The sequence below is a fragment of the Giraffa tippelskirchi genome, chromosome 2 (assembly GCF_054371585.1).
Source record: "Giraffa tippelskirchi isolate mGirTip1 chromosome 2, T2T-mGirTip1v1.2.pri, whole genome shotgun sequence".
NCBI lineage: Eukaryota > Metazoa > Chordata > Mammalia > Artiodactyla > Giraffidae > Giraffa > Giraffa tippelskirchi.
Window position 1 is genome coordinate 150,429,112 of NC_137276.1, and position 14,039 is coordinate 150,443,150.

The window sequence follows — 14,039 nt, forward strand, 5'->3', positions numbered from 1 at the left end:
GCAGTTTTCTATGTTCACCTAGTGTTTCTTGCAGAAAAAAATGTGCAAAAATAAATGTGAAATTTGAGTTATGCTCAGACTGTTCCCTAATATTATCAATGGTATTAAAATAAATTGGTGTTGTCAAAACAAATGTTATAGCAAAATTAACTGTGGTCTGACAAACACATTCCATAGAAGGCATGACCAGGTGGCAGAGATCCATGAACTTTTTATCCACAGTTTTGAAATCCATAAAGCTCTGAGAACTAAAAAGTAGTTTGTTTTTTTTTTTGGTTGGTTTTCTTGTTTTTGTAACTCAGCTTAGGGTAAAACTTAATCCAACTTAGCTTCATTTGTCACCTGGCTTAAACTGATATGAGACTCTTTTCTTCACTTGTATTGCTCAGTATAAATATTTATACATTTTGTTGCAGAAGTATTTTTGTATCTGGCGATTAGATATTATCTCTGACCCTGTTGGAGATTTAAATAATATATGGAATAAGCAGGCTTCTGCTGCTAAGTCGCTTCAGTCGTGTCCGACTCTGTGCGACCCCATAGACGGCAGCCCACCAGGCTCCACCGTCCCTGGGATTCTCCAGGCAAGAATACTGGAGTGGGTTGCCATTTCCTTCTCCAGTGCATGAAAGGGAAAAGTGGAAGTGAAGTCGCTCAGTCGTGTCCAACTCTTAGCGACCCCATGGACAGTAGCCTGCCAGGCTCCTCTGTCCATGGGATTTTCCAGGCAAGAGTACTGGAGTGGGGTGCCATTGCCTTCTCCAAGCAGGCTTCTAATATCCCCCAAATTCTTTTTTTTTGCTTTTGTTTTATGACTGCACGCCCTGCATCATGCAGGATCTTGGTTCCTGACCAGGAGTCAAACTCGAGCACCCTGCAGTGGTAATGCAGTGTCCTAAACACTGGACTGCCAGGGAATTTTAGTATCCCCCGAATTTTGAATTCTAAAACACATATGGACCCAAGACTGTGGATCTTCAAGGACCAAAAATGTATGACTCATTTTAGGTGACACATTCCCATTTTGGCAGGACCTTCTGGGGTGTTACACTTGGGGGTGACCGATGCAAGCAGGCTGATGGAGAGATGGTGGACAGGCCCCTCCCTCTCTTGTTGGAGCTGTCTTCTTTGCTCCACAACTAGTTCCTCACCTTCCACTCCCACTGTTCTTTCTTGGATTTCCCTGAGCATTTCTCTCTTCCTTCCCTTCTCTGAAATCAGTGTTTTTCAAGTATTGTTCACATTCCATCCGCCTCAGAATCGTCCAATGAAATGAAAGGTCTTGGCTTCCCTGGTGGCTCAGTGGTAAAGAATTCACCTGTCAATGCAGGAAACACAGGTTCCATCTCTGATCCAGGAAGATCCCCCTACCATGGAACCACCAAGTCCGTGAGCCACAACTACTGAGCCTGTGCGTTAGAGTCGGTGAGCCACAACTACTGAAGCCCGAACATTCTAGAGCCTGTGCTCTTCAACAAGACGGGCCACCGCAATGAGAAGCCTGCATACCACATCTAGAGAGTAGCCCCAGTTTGCAGCAACTAGAGAAAAGCCTGAGTAGCAATGAAGACCCAGCACAGCCAAAAATAAATAATAATAAAAAGCAAGGCCTCAGGTTGGACTTTCTAAATGAAAAACTCACAGGATGGGGCCCTGTATATTTTAACAATTTCCTCCATGATTCAGATACACTATTAAGTTTGGAGTCAGCTGCCTGAAATAAATGTATTCCTCAATATCCTTCACTATATTCACCTCTTAGTCTCAGTTTGGTCTCACTCAATCAACGGTCACGCATATGCTGACAACTTTACTGCATTATCACAGGTTAGTACATAATGTCTTTACTTCTACTTCTGGGCTTCAGACTCAATATGCTAACTCAGATGTCCCCGGGGCATTACAAAATAAACATTAAAAACTGGGCTCATCCTTTTACATGTCAATGAATGGAACCACAGTCATCTCAGTTTCCCTGTCAAAACCCATGGCTCCTCTCCGATTGTTCTCTCACTCTAATCTTCCACACCTGACCTCCCCTTTCAAAATAGATGTCCAGTCTTTCCACTTTTCTCCTTCCCCTAGCCCAGCCACCATTCTTTCTTGCCTAGACTATTGCAGCTGTGTGAACTCCTCCAATCTGTCCTCAATAATAGAGCTGGATGGAGCTTTCTAAAATGCAAACTAATCATGTCACACTCCCAGTTGAAAACACTGAAGGTCTTCCCATTATCACTCACCAGAACCCAGACTCTTTATCCAGGCCTGCAAGGCCCTCAATTTCATCTCGAGGGGCCCTGTACTCTGTGATACTGTCTCCCCACTGTTTTATTTAGGTCTCCCTGACACCTGCTCCTGGGGTTACCTCCTACTTTGCTCTCTGAGCACTCTTCCTGCTGTATGTAATTACTTCCTTAATTATCCATTTCCTCCATCATCAGACTCTAAGCTCCATGATAGCAGAACCCTGCCCGTCTTGCTTATTATGGAGCACTCCCATGGAAAGCACTGATGAACCAGTGAATAAATGGGTTATTTCAGCATGTGTGGTTTTGGGGTTGGGGGTGGGGGCTTTCATGCTTCTCAAGTAATACCAGTGAGGATGGCTGGCCAGTTCAATTTAGTTCAAGACAACTCAATTTAACAAACAGTTATTATTGAGTATTTATTATGCTCTATTGGGCATGTCACAGGAGTTGGAGAAGACAAGGCCTCTGCCCTCAAAGACGGCTGCCCTAACCTAACCTGTCACTTGCTGGCATCCTGCTGTTCCTGGGCAGATGGCTCGAAATCAGAATGCCACTGATGCCCTGACTTCAGGAACTGCCTGATGTCTCTGCTCCTCCCCTGGTCCCCTGTCTGCCCCCACTTCAGGTGTTTGCCTAGACTAGGCCTGAATCTGCCACATTCATTAGCATGAGAAAAGAACTGTGTAATGACTGAGTTCTCTAAAGGAATTCCAATACCCCACTGCTACATGCCCTTGGTCATGGGGAGACAAGCAATTTCCACATAAGATTACTTTTTATAACAGAAGTTACAGCAGAAGCAGGAGTTGGGCAGAAATCTCAATTCCATCATTTGCCAGTTGATCTTGGACAAATCTTGATTTTTTTTCATGCATAAACAGAGATAATAGCAGGTGCCTTAGAGGTTTTTGTAAAAAATAATAATGTCTAAGATTGAGTGCTGGCTACGTGCTGGCCATTGTCCTAAGGGCTGACCTCATTTAATCTTTGCAACAATCCTCAGAGGTAGATACTAATATATTCATGTTACAGGTGAGGGTGGTGAGGCTTAAGTAACTTTCCCGTGCTAAGAGTGAGCAAGCGGAAGGGTTAGAATTTCATCCAGGCAGCCTGGCTCCAGGGTTCATGCCCTCACTCACTACACCACCTCCTCAAGGCTGAGGTTAGTTGAAGATATGGATAAAATTTCTATTCTCTTATTGTACAAAAGAAATAACAAAATATTTTTAAAGGGATTTATTTAATTTATCTTCAATTCTCTTGTTTTCCAGGGTCTTGAGAGAATGCCATAAAAAACACATGTTTTGTTCCATGGAATAAATAGGTACTATTAAAAAAAAAAAATGCCATCCTGCATGTTATTTTTCACTTTAGTTTTTTCTCCCTGCTTCTCTGATACATTAATAGTTGTGTGTATTTGGACCACATGTGGCCTGCTCTCACAGATATCCAGCCCTTGTGACAGTTGGGTGGTGTAATGGGCATATTGGGGAGGGGCAGGGGGCAAACGTACATCCTCTAGTTACTTATTAAAGGAGCTAACTAGTTGAGGAGTCAAGATGGTTCTAAAGCCTAGTGGCTGTCTTCAATCCAAACTTATTCTACTTAATATATTATCATTTTATAATATATTATTTATATATATTTAAAATGATTATAATCTATCATTTCATAATATATTATCATGGTATAACTGAAGCAATTTTAAACCATGATAGCAGTTTTTTATAAGTGCCTGCAGTCAGTGACTATAAAGGAATATGATAATTTACAGGGTGGTCAAAAGGGAATTATATATTTTTTTTAAAAAATCATTTTATTCACAAACACACAGTATTTACTAGTTGCTAATAATATCTAGAGTCTAAGAATTTTAGGATAAAGAGAGTACATTACTGATTGAATGTGGCTAACATCCATTATCCTAAGATGTTCCTGTAGGCTTACTTTTGTGGGCTCTGAGCTTTTTGGTACAAGTATAGGGTTCCACTGTGATGAGACATATCTGTTTTTGTTGTTCTTTAGTCACTCAGTCATGTCTGACTCTTTGTGACCCCATGGACTGTCCTCCAGGGGATCTTCCCCACCCAGGGATAAAACCCAGGTCTCCTACATTGGCAGGTGGATTCTTTACTGCTGAGCCACCAGGAAAGCCCGAGACACATTTAAAGGAGAAAAATCTTTGGTCCATAGATTTGTCTATAGCCTTTGTTTGACCTCACTGGAGGTCAAATAACCCAATTTCCTTAGTAACACTTCGGTCAAGGCAACTGAGGTTATTTACCTACATATTCATATTGTATGCTCTCAAGGAAAGATTGTGTGGAATGGCTGAAATATAAGTAAATATGCTGTGAACTTATACATTTTGTATATTTACATATTGGTGCTCATTTAAGTGTAGATTAATATATGATTTATGTAGTAAATAGGTCCATCAGCAAAAGGTAACTTTTGTGAAATAACTGCAGAATTTAAAGAGGTTAAACACTTTAAGATTCACATTTGTGCACAAACCCATTTGAAGGCAGATTCTGAAGTACAGATAGAAGTCCTTAGAAAACACATGGGCATTAAATAAATAAGATTGCAAATCTTGTGAGATTAGAACTGAGCATTTAGAGAAACTTACATTAAAGGAACATAGGCAATCTATAACTCAGAATATGGATAGAAATGTCTCAACTGGCACTGTGGGCTGATTGTCGTCCTCCTCCCCCCGCCCTCACCCAAATTCATATTTCAAGTCTTTACTCCCTAAGTACTTCAGAATATGCCTGTGCTTGGAGATACAGCCTTTAAAAAGGCAATTAAATTAAAACAGGGTCATTAGGGCAGACCCTACTCCAGTATGACAAGTGTCCTCCCATGAAGAGGAGATTATAATACAGACATGTACAGAGGAGAGAGCATGGGAAGACAGAGAGGAAGCCGTTGATAAGCCAAGGAAAGAGGCCTCAGAAGACATCAACACTTGACCTCAGATTTCTAGCCTCCAGAAACAAATGTCTAGTTTTTAAGCTACCCAGTCTGTGGTACTTTGCTATGGCAGCTTATTACTATTATACCCTTTGACACTCTTGCCTTTGTGTTGGAAGACACGAGCGTTGTTTCAACTTCTTGTACTTGACTTGGCTCTGCAAATGACATGACTCAGGATAACTGACAAACCACAAGAGCCTCATTTCTGTCTTTCAGTGTGAGCTGAGTCAGGTTTGATGCTGAGAGACCTTGCATATATCTTCAAGTTTATCCTTGAGTGGGGAAAAGGAAAGGATGCTTATTATATTTAGATAGCAAGAGACCAGAGAGCACAGTCAATCCAAATCATCTTGATTAGTTGAACAAAGAGCTAAACTGAAGTAGAGGAAAATTCAAAAGATTTAACTATAAGTTCTTGAACTTGGACTTTAAAATGTCAATTGCACAAGTGCAAGGGAGGCGAGAAGTTGTTAAACAGTAGTGTGTATTGAAAGCTCATAATGAGTCAACTGAATGGTGAGAATGCCCCCAAATTCACTGTGTTTATAAGCCATCATTTATGAGATCCTTATTTTCAGGGGTTCCTGACAAGATAAAGAGCTGCCTCACGAAGTAGTGAGTTTCCCATTGCTGAACGTATCCAAGGAATGACCCAGTGACCAGCTCTCAGTTATGTGGCAGAGGGCACATAGTTAACTTGAAGACACACCAGTGGTTGAAGTTAAAATCACACTAATGGTTGCCAAGGAATTGAAGACCACATGCCCCCACATAATTCTGAGTTTTTACTGTAACTATCTTTTAAATATTAGTGCTTAGGAAGGCTCATGGAAGGAAACAGAGATAACCCTGAAAGCCAATGATGGCAATATTAATTTCTTTTTTTCTTTTTATCTCCATTTGTTTACATCTTCCTTTGGGAGAAATCATTTCTTTAGAGGGGGTTTGGAAACAGTGGTCTTTGCCTGTATTGAGAATCTGTCCAGTTTGATAACTCCAGATATTGATTGAGTTTGCTTTATTCTGAAGTTAGTATCTTGAATGGGGAAATGTTGATCTTGGTTTTATCTCTAACCTCTGTTGCTTTCAAGATAACCAGAAAGAGATTAGTCTATAAAACATGCGTTTACCTGTGTAAACTAGTGAAATCTTATGCTGGGAAAAGTCCCCATTTTAATAAGCTTTAAACAAAAAATTCCACCTTAGGTGCTAATTAGAATCTAAATTCAGGTGTTAACCTCTTTGACTGAAAGTGCATGTTGAGTAATTGCAGGAAAGGGGCCAATTTCAGGCACAGCAGTAATTACTGAATTAGTAGAAAAGTTCAAGTAGGGCTTCAGATTTCAGATCATTACTGAGCTTTTTGAGGAACAGCTAATCCTGGAGTGATTGGGCTTCTCACACCTGTGTGTGTGTGCTTGTGTGTGTGTTTGAGTGTGAGTGAGTGTGAAGGGAGCCCACTTAAATTTCAAAGAAATAAACTTACAAATGACCACAGAATTAAGTACTAATATTTCTTGATATTTAAAAGTATAATTTTCAAAACCTCTGAAAAATCTTTAGTACTTTTCATTTTTACTTCAAATAAAGGGGACGGGGGGAAGCAGAATCTGTTTTATCTGACAAAACAGCTTCATCTTTAAAATTTAATTTCTTGCATTATTTACTTCTTACTGTCCTGGGAATTAGCCTTTAATGTGCTGGGGCAGGGGGTGGGGGGGGAGGTGCTGTGTTTAGTTGTTCAGTCATGTCGGCCTCTTTGCAACCCCGTGGACTTTAGCCAGCCAGTCTCCTCTGTCCATGGGATTCTCCAGGCAAGAATACTGGAATGGGTTGCCATGCCCTCCTCCAGGGGATCTTCCTTACCTAGGGATCAAACCCAGGTCTCCTGCATTGCAGGCAGATTCTTTACGGTCTGAGCCACCAGGGAAGCTCATGAATACTGGAGCCGGTAGCCTATCAGGAACTTCCCAACTAAGGAATCGAACCGGGGTCTCCTGCATTGCAGGTGAATTCTTTACCAGCTGAACTACCAGGGAAGCCCATGCCAGGGAGTTCAGTTCAGTTCAGTCACTCAGTCGTGTCCGACTCTTTGCAACCCCATGAATTGCAGCACTCCAGGCCTTTCTGTCCATCACCAACTCCCGGAGTCTACCCAAACCCATGTCCATTGAGTCAGTGATGCCATCCAACCATCTCATCTTCTCTCGTCCCCTTCTCCTCCTGCCCCCAATCCTACGCAGCATTAAGGTCTTTTCCAATGAGTCAACTCTTCGCATGAGGTGGCCAAAGTATTAGAGTTTCAGCTTCAACATCAGTCCTTCCAATGAACACCCAGGATTCATCTCCTTTAGGATGGATTGATTCACCTCTAATATATATATACACTACCTTCAGGATCTCCTTGAATTTGGTTGTTGTTGAGGGTTTGCTAAGCTGTTAAACCAACTGCAGTGACAATCTCCAATGACATTGAAGAGGAAAACATAGGGGAGATTTCAGCTGCCTTGTTTGTTGTTACATGGTATACTGTTCAATCGCGATGTTGTCTTCCTAACAAAATCTAATGGCCCTAAGGAGAAACAAGATCCATAGAGACAAAATTGACCCAAATCCTCAGGGTGTAAAGTAGCTTATATCCTTCTTCATTATGGCAACTGTTTCTTCACCTCTGAGTGTAATTTCAATTGTTAACTCTGATTTATAAAGCGCTAAATGGTCTGTCTTGTAAAGAGCTTCTTGCTTCCTCTAGGAACAAAGATGAATTATTACGCATCTGGTTACTGACCTCAAAAGTAAAGCTGTGGAAATTTAGAGTACTGAAACTCATTGTGGGCATTTTTCAAGGAGCCTTTCAAATGGAGGGCCAAGTCGATACCATCGTTGAAGCACTAGTTCCTACAGTGTGTCATTAAAGAAACATGCAATAGGATGTATACCCTAATGAAGAGTTCACAATCAGTTAAGTTATAAATGTGTAAAGTGAAATAGGAACACCAAATAGAAGAGATCATATAAAACTTCAATAAGCTTAGCTATTTATCAGCGCAAAAGTCCGTCTAGTCAAGGCTATGGTTTTTCCAGTGGTCATGTATGGATGTGAGAGTTGGACGGTGAAGAAAGCTGAGTGCTGCAGAATTGATGCTTTTGAACTGTGTGGTGTTGGAGAAGACTCTTGAGAGTCCCTTGGACTGCAAGCAGATCCAATCAATCCATCCTAAAAGAGATCAATCCTGGGTGTTCATTGGAAGGTCTGATGTTGAAGCTGAAACTCCAATACTTTGGCCACCTCATGCGAAGGGTTGACTCGTTGGAAAAGACCCTAATGCTGGGTAGGATTGGGGGCGGGAGGAGAAGGGAACGACAGAGGATGAGATGGTTGGATGGCATCACCGACTCGATGGACATGGGTTTGGGTAGACTTCGGGAGTTGGTGATGGACAGAAAGGCCTGGCGTGCTGCAATTCATGGGGTCACAAAGAGTCGGACACGACTGAGCGACTGAACTGAACTGATTCATCAGTGTAGAACTAGATAAATCTGTTATGGATACTGTGTACCCATTCCGAAGAATTAGGGAATTTGGATATATTGGGATATAAAGAGCCTCAAAATATAGTTTTAGATTTTAAAAAATGTAAAATAATAGATATAGAATTAGCTTACTCATAATTTCTTTTAGAAGAAATGCATATCTATAAATATATGTATAAACTGGCTCTTTGCAACCCTATGGATTGTAGCCCGACAGGCTCCTTTGTCCATGGGATCTCTAGACAAGAATCCTGGACTGGGTTACCATGCCTTCCTCCAGGGCATTTTCCCAACCCAGGGATCAAACCCATGTCTCCTGCATTGCAGATGGACTCTTTACTCCTGAGCTACCTGGGAAGTCCACTGTCCTTACTGAAGATCAGTTTATTCAGTCTTCAGCCAGTAGAAGCCTCCTCAAGTTGGCTCCTGAGTCCATCTGATGCAACCTCAGTAATCCTTGATAGTATCTTTGCTTTCTGGTATGACAAGATATTTCAAGATCATCTTGTATATTTTCTGTCCCAGACCAAGAACTGAGAATCTCCAGAGGACACTGATCCATTTTAGTGGGAAATAGTGTTTAGAGAGCATGGTCTGGACACTAGTGGTGCTTATTGCTGCTGGGTTGGTCATTTTTTCTAGGCTTTTTCAGGAGATATATATATATTTGAGATAAAATATACATGTGTTGCAATTCAGATGTTTTTCTCAACCTCTTTGATCTTACATATTTATCTCTTTTTATTGATACTGACAATCTCAGTTTTCAAAACACTAGCATGATTATATAATAGTCTTGGAACAAAAATACCAACAGTACTATTATACTGTTACTACTATAATATACGCTTACTATAATTAGTGAAAACTACTGTCCTTAGAGTATATCCTGCTAAGAACATATAGTCAAACAACTGTGTTGTAAGAGTCATTTGAAATATATCATCTCCGTAAGGTTATGCCATCAATTGGCTATATACTGAAGTTCATTTGTTTCATTTAACTTTGAGTTTTTAGATTGTATTTTAAATTTTAATTTTGCTTGGTGATTGTGTAAAATGTTAACTTGGTTCCAAAGTCAAGTCTGTAAAACAATGCCTGCGTGCGTGATCAGTCGCTTCGGTTGTGTCTGACTCTTTGCGACCCTATGGACTGTAGCCTGCCAGGCTCCTCTGTCCATGAGGATTCTCCAGGCAAGGACACTGGAGTGGGTTGCCATGCCCACCTCCAGGGGATCTTCCTGAGCCAGGGATAGAACCTGAATCTCTTATGTCTCCTGCATTGGCAGGTGGGTTCTTAACCACTAGTGCCACCTGGGAAGCCCATAAATTCAAAAATGTCTATCTATTATGTCACTTGCTCTACAGATAATCTTAAAATTTTGATGTTACGAGTTTTCTTTCCCTTTTTTGATTTTTAATGTAATCAAATATGTATTCTTAGAGAAATGGAAGCATTTAACTTAATATATCATGGAGATCATAAGTAGTAAGATCCTAGTAGTAAGTAAAGATATTCTTTATTTCTTTTCATAGCATTTTTCATAACTTTTTTGTCTTCTCTGAAGCTGATAATAATTGCTTTTCATTTAGCTTTTTTTTTTTTTTTTTTTTAAGTTTGGGTTACTTTTCTAGATTTTTAACACTAATTTATCTTCACATGCTCCCTGGTTGTCTAAATCTTTTGTCAGTATATTTAAGCATATCGGGTACTCAATCAAGTTCATATTCTTGGATTCATTATTCTGGAATCTGCTGCCTGCTCTAATCTGTATGAATGATTCCCCCATCCTGCTGTACAATGCCATCCCACGCTCTACAATCTCCCTTCTCCAGCATCCGAGAATTTTCTCTTTTTATGGAGCAAAATCGCTTGCTTACTAAGTCTCCTGTCACCTTCTTTCTTGCTTTACTCCCTCATTTTAACTCATAGTTGAACTCCTTTAGCTTATACTGTGATGAGGTTCATAATTCTTAATCACTCTACCATCATCCAAAGATGAGATTTCACTAGAGCATCATTTGGATGACTTGTTCTTCCTCAGTGTGTCCCATGTTATGCTTTCACATGTCTCTTAGTCATGTAACGTATAAATGCTCCACAACCTGATTTGGATTCCACCCTTAGTCAAAAAGGGCATGACTGAAGGCTGTCTTCATGACAATTAACTGGAGAATTATTTGCTCCACATTCAGATAGCTCTTTGCCTACTGTGGGCTTCCCTGATGGCCCAGTTGGTCAAGAATCCACCCACTCCAGTATTCTTGGGCTTCCCTTGTGGCTCTGCTAGTAAAGAATCTGCTTGCAATGTGGGAGATCTGGGTTTGATCCCTGGGTTGAGAAGATCCCCTGGAGAAGGGAAAGGCTACCCACTCCAGTATTCTGGCCTGGAGAATTCCACGGATTGTATAGTTCCATGGGGTCGCAAAGAGTCAGACATGACTGGGCGACTTTCACTTTCACATTGCCTACTGCAAAGTAGTTTCTGATATAACAGAAGCAAAGCCTTGCAACAGACTGGAAAAACTTGAAAGTTGTTTTATGTACATAGTAGAGACATAAAAAGCAGCCTAAACAAAGGCTTGACTGTCCGAAGATCTCAGAGTATGATTGTTTGCATCAGGTTATCAGTGCACTTGTGGGGAAGATGGGAGTCTATGAAAGTTATGATACAGATATCTTGATGCTGATGGAACATGATTCTCTCATATAGGTAAATAAAATTCCCTGGATGAGTTTAAGATAATGAGGGGTATAAGCTACTTGCAATTAAAGCAAGCAAGCAAGCAAGCAAACAAACAAGTAACACTAACAAAATCATTGTTAAATGAGAGATGCATACATGCATGTATGCAGCAGGAAAAAGAGAAAAGCAATTCTCTGGCAGGCTTTTGGTTATGTATTTCAGTAACGTATAGGGTTTGTGGTTTATAACATCATCAGAGTTGTACAATAGCATTATATCCCTGAGAGTTGTGCAGTTATCTCTCCCTTTCTCTTTCTTTTCTTTGCTTACAATGGGGGATCTAAGCCTGGATCCATGCCCTACCCAGGACATTTCCTCTTTGTGGCATGTGAGCCGTTACCAACGCTAAGATTTACTGCTTTGGGGATGGGTTCAGAACAAATGTTCCAAACAGCCGTCCGCCTCAGGCAAGGTAATTTTGGACCAATTCAACAAGACTTCAAAGGAAGCCACCTACTACAATGCCTAAGGAGGATAAAGACCTGATTTAAATGAATGTATTGCAATTAGTGGGTATTTACTTTATATGTTGCCAAGTTTTGATAGCTTTCTTTAACCCTCAGGGAAATAATATATATGTCTACTTCTGGTGAGCTGAAGAAATGGGATATGTGCTTCCCAGAGAGACAGGTGTTGAGAATATATGCAGATCTAAAGGAGAGAAAAGACAAAAAGTTCATGAAAGCTGGGGACAAAGAATAGATGCAATGCTTGTTTTAGGAAAAAAAAAAAAGTGAGTATAAGGGGTGTTCTCCCAGCATCTCCTTCCCTGAAAAAGAGACAGACCTTCTTCTGCAAAATTCTGTCTTCTTTGCAAATAGCTTGTGTTAACTAAGGAAAATAAGAAGGAGGCAACATTTAACCTAGATAAATATGGAAAAGCCACTTATCAATTAAAGGAGCTTGGACCACCAAGCTGATTGAGGTACATCCTGAAGTGCTGTGAGTTTAATCCAATCATTCAGCACGAAGCATTCCAGCAGAAGAGGAAATTAAGGATTAAATGGCGGTGGAAGAATGTGAAAGTAAGACTCTGGATGTAGAGTCTGAGTGGACTTTAATCAAATCAAGCCAGAAACAGACCAGAATGGAAATCTGATCACCCAGTGTTCTCATAATCATGCCTAGAGTTTCATTGGAGATCTTACACTTGAAAGTGAGGTTTAGTGTAAGAATTGTTACAGGGAAAGACTAGAGTGTTCTCTCAGCATTTCTCATAGGAAGAATGAATGCTGAGAGAGACAGCCCCAAATTTAGTCAAGAAGTGCTGTCTGGAGACCTCTATATGGAGGTAAGGGGAAGGCAGAAGGAGCTACATGACAAATTGTTCCCCAATCTGACTTATTTTGGCCCTAAAAAGATCTCAAAGAAAGGAAAAGCAAAACATACTCACTCTAATCTGTGTTCCTGTGTATTTCCACAGTATACAACTGAGCAAATAATCATTCACAGCAAAATAGAATCAAGACACTGGTAAAAAAAACAGGTCTAAAGTTAGTAGAAATCTGTTAATAACACCTTACTCAAAATTTTTTTAAACTAACTTTATGTGACTTTTAAATTAGAATATTTTTTCTACTGTAGTAGTCTGAAACAAAACCCACAATCTCTTTGAGATATGCCTGTTCCCAGCTCCAATCTAATCTAGCGATCCTGTTTCACTTGAGGGGTGAGAAAAACTGACTTTATTTTTTAAAAAATGTTTACTTAAATATCTGACTGCACTGGGTCTTAGTTGTAGCATGCAAGATCTTAAATTACGTGCACGTGAAGTCTCAGTTGCAGCATGTGGAATCTCGTTCCCTGACCAGGGATTGAACCTGGGTGCCCTGCATTAGGAGTGCAGAGTCTTAGCCACTGGACCACCAGGGAAGTCCCCCTTCTTCAGATTTAAAAATCTTATTTGTCTGGATAATTGCCAACCTTCCCTTCCACTGAAGTCAGAGCCATATACCACCATCATGTATAAAACCAACCTCTCCCTGAATTTTGGACTCAAACAAAATCATATTCTGATGTTTAAAATTTATCTGACAGATGAAAACACATTCTAAAACTAGCCTGTACAAAAAACTGCTCAAATCTCCTTTTGATAATGTTACTATCTTTTGCTATCTAAAGCACATTTCCCCATCTTTATGACTATGTTAGATATTCTGTGAAGCAGTTGATTGCTTTATGTTTGGTGGCATGTTTTCTCCTTGCTGTCCTGCAGCATTCTAGTTGGGACACTTCGTCATGGCCCCCGGATTTCTGAGATTTCTGAGATAATTGCTCTTTGGTTACCGGTGTTTTGAGGAACTGGGGAAAAGAAAGAGAAACTCATTCAGGGGATGACGAGTGAGGCTTCTGATGGCATTGAGACTATTTTAATCGATCTTAAACCATCTTGACATGTGCTAATGTTTGAAATGTAGGTGTCTTTTAGGTGTGTGGCCTGGCCTGTTCTCCCCTGCTGTTTACTTTAGCAGCTTGTCTGTCTGAACGTTGTGATACCACAAAGCTTCCTCAGGGTCTCAGGGCAAGAT

The 14,039-nt window shown here is 40.5% G+C and overlaps 1 non-coding gene across 1 annotated transcript; it reads right to left on the reverse strand.

Annotated features, from left to right (window-relative positions):
* Window positions 1-13,310: 13,310 nt before the first annotated feature.
* On the reverse strand, window positions 13,311-13,383 carry TRNAR-CCU (transfer RNA arginine (anticodon CCU)). Its single transcript has one exon. It is a non-coding gene; the product is annotated as a tRNA-Arg (tRNA).
* Window positions 13,384-14,039: the final 656 nt, after the last annotated feature.